This window comes from Chinchilla lanigera, unplaced genomic scaffold (assembly GCF_000276665.1).
Source record: "Chinchilla lanigera isolate Chin_1 unplaced genomic scaffold, ChiLan1.0 scaffold00057, whole genome shotgun sequence".
NCBI classification, from domain to species: domain Eukaryota; kingdom Metazoa; phylum Chordata; class Mammalia; order Rodentia; family Chinchillidae; genus Chinchilla; species Chinchilla lanigera.
The window spans coordinates 2,399,898-2,405,948 of record NW_004955458.1 but is presented as its reverse complement, the minus strand read 5'-3'; the positions used below and the strand labels follow the sequence as shown (position 1 = coordinate 2,405,948).

At 37.5% G+C, this 6,051-nt stretch overlaps 1 pseudogene; it reads left to right on the top strand.

Annotated features, from left to right (window-relative positions):
* Positions 1-514: 514 nt before the first annotated feature.
* On the top strand, positions 515-1,458 carry LOC102016027 (annotated as a pseudogene).
* Positions 1,459-6,051: the final 4,593 nt, after the last annotated feature.

Sequence of the window (6,051 nt, the reverse complement as noted above, 5' to 3'; positions counted from 1 at the left end):
TTACTCTGTTCAAATTAAAATAAATAACAGCACATATGTAAATGTTTGATAAGTAACAGGAAATAAACTCCCTTTCAGGCACTTTAATATAGAAAGGGGGTTGTAAAATTCAGAGCAGAATATAACACTTTGCTATTTTGCTCTCTACATTTAGCTTTTATGTGACTCTTTTCCACTGTAATGACTTCGTATATTAAGTACACAATAGTTTATAATAGTTTCTAATTAACATATAAAGTCAGAATCAAGAACATAAAGGTGTTCTTTGTAAAAGCTTATGTGAAAATAGAACACTATCTACAACTTGAAACTGGGAAGGAATATACCTTCATTTTAATTGGTTAGTTATTATAAAGATGTAACAGGGGAATCCAGTTGTCTAGGTTTCATCTCAGATTCTAGGAGACCTCTTTCACTAAAGTTTGATAGACAGGTGTGTTAGATGACCAGAGTCCTAGGCACCCTGTAACGTATCTTGTCTGTTTTCTTTACAGATGTCTGACATTTTGAGCCCATGATGAGTGGAAATCAGTCCTTCTGCACAGAATTCACATTTGTGGCTTTTTCTTCTCTGGCAGAGTTACAAATTGTACTCTTTGTTTTGTTCTTAATCATGTACTTATTTACTGTGGGAGGAAACCTCATCATCATCTGTCTGATCTGGGTCACCCCTTCCCTGCACACTCCCATGTATTTCTTCCTGGTGAACCTCTCCTTTTTGGAGATGTGCTACATCACCAGTGTGGTGCCTCAGATGCTGGTGCACCTGCTGGTGGAGAACAAGACCATAAGTGTGGGTGGTTGTGCAGCCCAGATGTACGTCTTTGCCATCTTGGGACTGACAGAATGCTGCCTGCTGGCAGCCATGGCTTATGACCGCTTTGTAGCTATTTGTTACCCTCTGCATTACACTCTCCTGATGAGCCTTCCCGTCTGTTTGAAGTTGGCTGCAGCATCATGGATCACTGGGATGGTGGTGGAGTCAGCCCAGATCACCTGGATCTTCACTCTGCCTTTCTGTGGAGCGGGAAAGATCGAACATTTCTTTTGTGACATCATGCCTGTAGTGAAACTGGCTTGTGTGGACACTTCCCACCATGAGGTTGTGTTTTTTTCCTTTCTGTGATCTTTATTATGAGTCCCTGTATTTTCATTTTGTGCTCCTATATGCGCATCCTGGTGACCATCCTGAGAATCCCTTCGGCAGCTGGCAGACGCAAAGCTTTCTCCACGTGTTCCTCTCATGTTCTGGTCGTTTCTCTCTTCTATGGCACAGCCTTGTTCACTTATCTCCAACCCAAGACTGAGCACACCCAAGACACAGACAAGGCCACGGCACTCATGTACACAGTGGTCACACCTGCTCTGAACCCTGTCATCTACACTTTGAGAAACAAGGAAGTGAAGGAAGCCTTTCACAGTGTAACACGCAGGAATCCTCTCAGACAGATAACCTAGTTCAGCCCAAGTATACAAAACATTTACTATTCTGCAGAGGCCTTATCCAAGATTTATGAGGCCTCTATCAGTGTGTGCTGTCACTGCTGCTTTTATAGACAAGCAACCTAAGGACACTAAGGACACCTGGATTTTTTCTATGATGTTCAATTCGAGTAAGCAAAAGGAAATGTGAAGTCAGATTATTCTATTGCTCAATCATTACTCTATCCAACCATTTTTAGTGAGCATCTCATGTGTCAGGGTCATTCTCTTTAAAAATCTTTGGAAAAAAGTAGAATTTAATTTTGTGGGGGAAACAATCCTAGACCTCATTGCCCTCTAGATTATATAGTTAAAGAACATATACTCCCATAAAGCATTGATTAAAAGTTGTTACTGGGGAGTCTGTAACTGGCTTATTTTGTAAATATCTAAAGGTATTATCTTTCTTAGAGTAGGCTTCACAAATACAAATGTTATGGTTTGGGGGATATTTTTGCAAGGGGAACCAATATAATAGAGGACACATATTTTATAAGGTCATTTATAATAGTTAGCCAAAGAATGATATATAGGAGAGTGTAGGAAATCTGTCTACACACTAAGACCAAGGAATCTAGCCGAGGATTTGGATCCCATGGAAATGTCCTGCATGAGGCTAGCTGAAGACCTAGAGCTCATAACAGTGTCTCCCATGAGTCTAACTGGAGACCCAGAGTCCATAACAATATCTCATGTAGGCCCGTTTTATGGATATGCATTGGGAAGGCCAAAAGGTCAGTGGTGGAATCTAGGAAGTCTGTGCCAGCGGGATGAAGAATCTGTGCTAGCAGGCTGAGGGATATACACTGGAGCCAGGAAGCCACAGGTAAAGTAAGAACCAGCACTCTAGGGGCTGGGGATTTAGCTCAGCGGCAAAAGCGCCTGCCTGGCAAGCGCAAGGTCGTGAGTTCAGTTCCCAGTACCGGAGAAAAACCAAAGAACCAGCACTCTCCTGAAAAGTACCACAGAAATCCTCTACAACAGTGAGGTACCAAGCTCCTCCAATGGTGAAAAACAGCTGCGTTCCCATCAGGAAAGCCAATACAGAAAGCTGTTTTAGGAAACTGAGCTGTGCACCTTCTTCCCCTCCAGAGCCAGGAAGTAATTCTCAGAGTGAGGACCAGAGCTCCCCCAAAGTGAACTGAAGCTATTCTCAATGCCAGCGAGGTCCAGAGCTCCTCGGAGGATGAAAACATCCAAGTTCATCAGGAAAGCCAGCATGATGAGCTCCTCCAAAAGAACCAACAGCTCCTTACAGCTGCTACCAGCTCCCAACAGCCATCCTCAGTTCTCAACATCCTCTTCTCAGCTACCAAGGGCCTTTTTTCTTCTTCTCCAGTTCTGCCTCTAATGCTGCTGGCAAAAATCCTCAGGTGGGCCTCCCACACCCAGCACCATGCTTACTCAGTTCAGCTGAGGGTTATAAGTTGACCACCAGTTGTCAATCCACTACAACAAATATGTCTTTTAAAAATTAACCAGTGATCAAAAAACAAAATAAAATTAAGCGGGGTATAGAAGTCTGTCACTGAATGTTCTAAGAACATACTCACAAAAGAATGTGGTTAAATGGGATGTTTTTTAAAATTATGAGTAAAACATTTTTCATGACCCATTACTTAAACTGAATAAAATGAATCAATTTTACTATTTATTCCTCTATGTCCACTTAGTTCTATGACTGAAAAGTGAGCATATAATCTGCTTTCAAGAATTTGTTCCCAGAAAAATCCACTATTATGTACACATGATTTATATGAGTAATATGAAGCTCCTTTTTTGCTCTTAGGATTAAATAGCCCAAATTCTTGAAGAACAAACACAAGAAATACACACATATGAATATTGTACTGAGAGCAGTTTTAAATCTCTTTTTGATTGTTTCTTGCTTCTACTGCTATTTTTGTTGTGCAGTTTCACTGCTTAGGAAGATGTTGATTTTTAGTGTGGTTTCCAATACAAGATACCACCTTTATAATAGACATAAAAGATACCAATGATTCTTTAATGGACTACTGTTCCAAAGACCATTCCCTTTTAACAGCTTATAACATGATCCAATAATAAATAAATCAATTATTTCATTTTTGGAAATATTTACTGGTCATGAAGATTGAGTATTTTAAGTATTACTAGTTATTACATGGTGCATATGCAGACACTGGTTAGTAATACAATAACAGATGCTAGTTACTTTCTTTATAATTAATTAATTCATTTATTCATCTATTTGAGACTAGGTATTGCTGGGTAGTTCAGATTGGCCTTAGCTTCATTATGCAGCCAGGGCTGGCCTTGAACTCATTGTGATCCTCTTGCCTCAGTCTCTTGAATTCTGTGATTACAGGCATGTGCCACCACACCCAATGTAGCTACTTCATTAATATTGATAAACTCTGATAAAAATAAACATATGTTAAATTATTTTGACATATTCATGTATACCACCAAAATGATTTTTCTTGATGTGAATTTACTGCATTTTTTAGAAATTATGACTGTACTCCCAGCCATTGAGGAGTGTCCTGCCTTTAGTCAATTAATTAAAATATTAATGAAAAGTAAGTTAAAGTCTATTGAAAAAATATAATGCATAGTTCAGATTCAGGAGTCCTAAGAAATATTTTTTGACATTGATAACATTGTAATGCTTATTTAATATACTACTTCTAGTGAGAAATCTCTAATACTCATCATCAATTTCTAAGAAAGGCTAAGAATAAAATACTTGAAATAGAAAAATAACAAAGGAACTACATTTGATAACCAAGACTTGTTTCCTTATTCTAGTAATAATCAAATGGACACATTATGCGTTAATCCTCAGTAAGTAATTGTGTGTCACAGAGTATACATACCCACACATTGGCTAGGTTTATGAGTAAAAAATGACACCGTTATAAAATTTGTTTTCTTATTTTTTAAATTATAATAGTTTTTGCCAATTTTTTTTGTCTTCTTCACTGAATGCCAGTTATGTTGGTTTATTAAGATGATCATTCCAATAAAGTTATTCCTAAGGTCTTAAGCTTTAAACTAATAAGAATCCCAACCTGAAATAGAACGTACACCTGGGTAGGATATATCTAGTAGTTTTAAACTCAGAGACCAAACATCACTGAAATTAAAAGCTGAATAAGTATATCCACTTCCTCTCCCCTGTTGAAAATGAATGTATTCTCTCTCCTATTGGAAAGAAACAAGTATTTGCCCTCGTATTTGGGGTAGTCCTATACCTTGGGTGAGGGAAATTTCAGAATTGTGGAATGTTGTAAGGTTCCATTCGCATGTTCTGTAATCATTACCTTCCCTCTGTGCTGTCTGTGTCTTTGCTATCTGTGAGACACAGATAGTATTTCATATATACACAGCTCTCCACACACATCACATGCATACCCTACCATTCATTACAGGTGTCTGATGTCTTATATGGTTTGCTTTTATATTTAAACACTTATTGCTTTGAAAACTCAGAGCAACTTTGTTGTTCATTTACTAAACTATGAGTGAATTTATTGGTGGGCCACACAATTAATGTTTTTGGATAGTCTTAGATTCCACTCCTAGGGGATAGAGAGTGGTGCTAATTTCTAAAGAAAGGAAACTCCTTACCAAAGTTATTTCACATTTTCTTGATTTGACTTCAAAGCAAATCTTTCCCGTGTTAGAGGTTTAAAGGTAATTTCCACACAGATCATAAGAGGGAAATCCATACCGGGTATAGTGGTTAGATTTAGAAGATTACAGAAAAGTTCCAAAATGCAACCTCAACATAAACACCATTGTGAAAGATATGGAAGGAAATACCGTTGAGTCCTTAAAGGAGTTTGAAGTTGGTGAGCCCAGAACATAGGCAGGTATGAATCTTGTTTGAAGTATTGATAATGCTGGTGGACTGCATTACATTCTCAGTAAAAAAAAGTCACTGGTGACACTTAAAATATTAATCTGTGTTGATCGGTTTCTGAATAAAACTTAATAATTGTTTTCTATAGAAGTCCACGTTCCCTTATCAATCTTCCTTTCACTCTGCTGGGCATCTAGTAATTACTTGTGTGTATTCATGTCAACTTTCTTGAGCTTCCACATATGAGATGTATCATAATACTTATCTTCCTGTGTCTGGCTTGCTTCACTGAACATAATATCCTCCAGTTTTTTTCATTTTGCAGCAAAGTACAATATTTCATTTGTCTTTATGCCTGGGTAATAGTCCAGTGTGTATGCATGTGTATCACAACTTTTATTTATTCATCCATCATTAGCACCTAAATTGATTATGTAGCCTACATATTTTGCATAGTGACATAATAAATGTTACACTGCTGGTATAACTTTGGTATTTTGATTTAATATCCTAACATATATATGCAGAAGTAGAATAAATGGATCATATGGTAAATCTATTTTTAATTTTTTGAAGAACCTCCATAGTGTTCTGCATAATAGCCTTACTAATTTACATTCCCATCAATAGCGTATAATAGTACCCTCTTCACAGCAAATTTTTTTCATGCTAGTCATTCTTAATTGAAATCAAATGATATCCTACTGTAATTTTGACTTGCA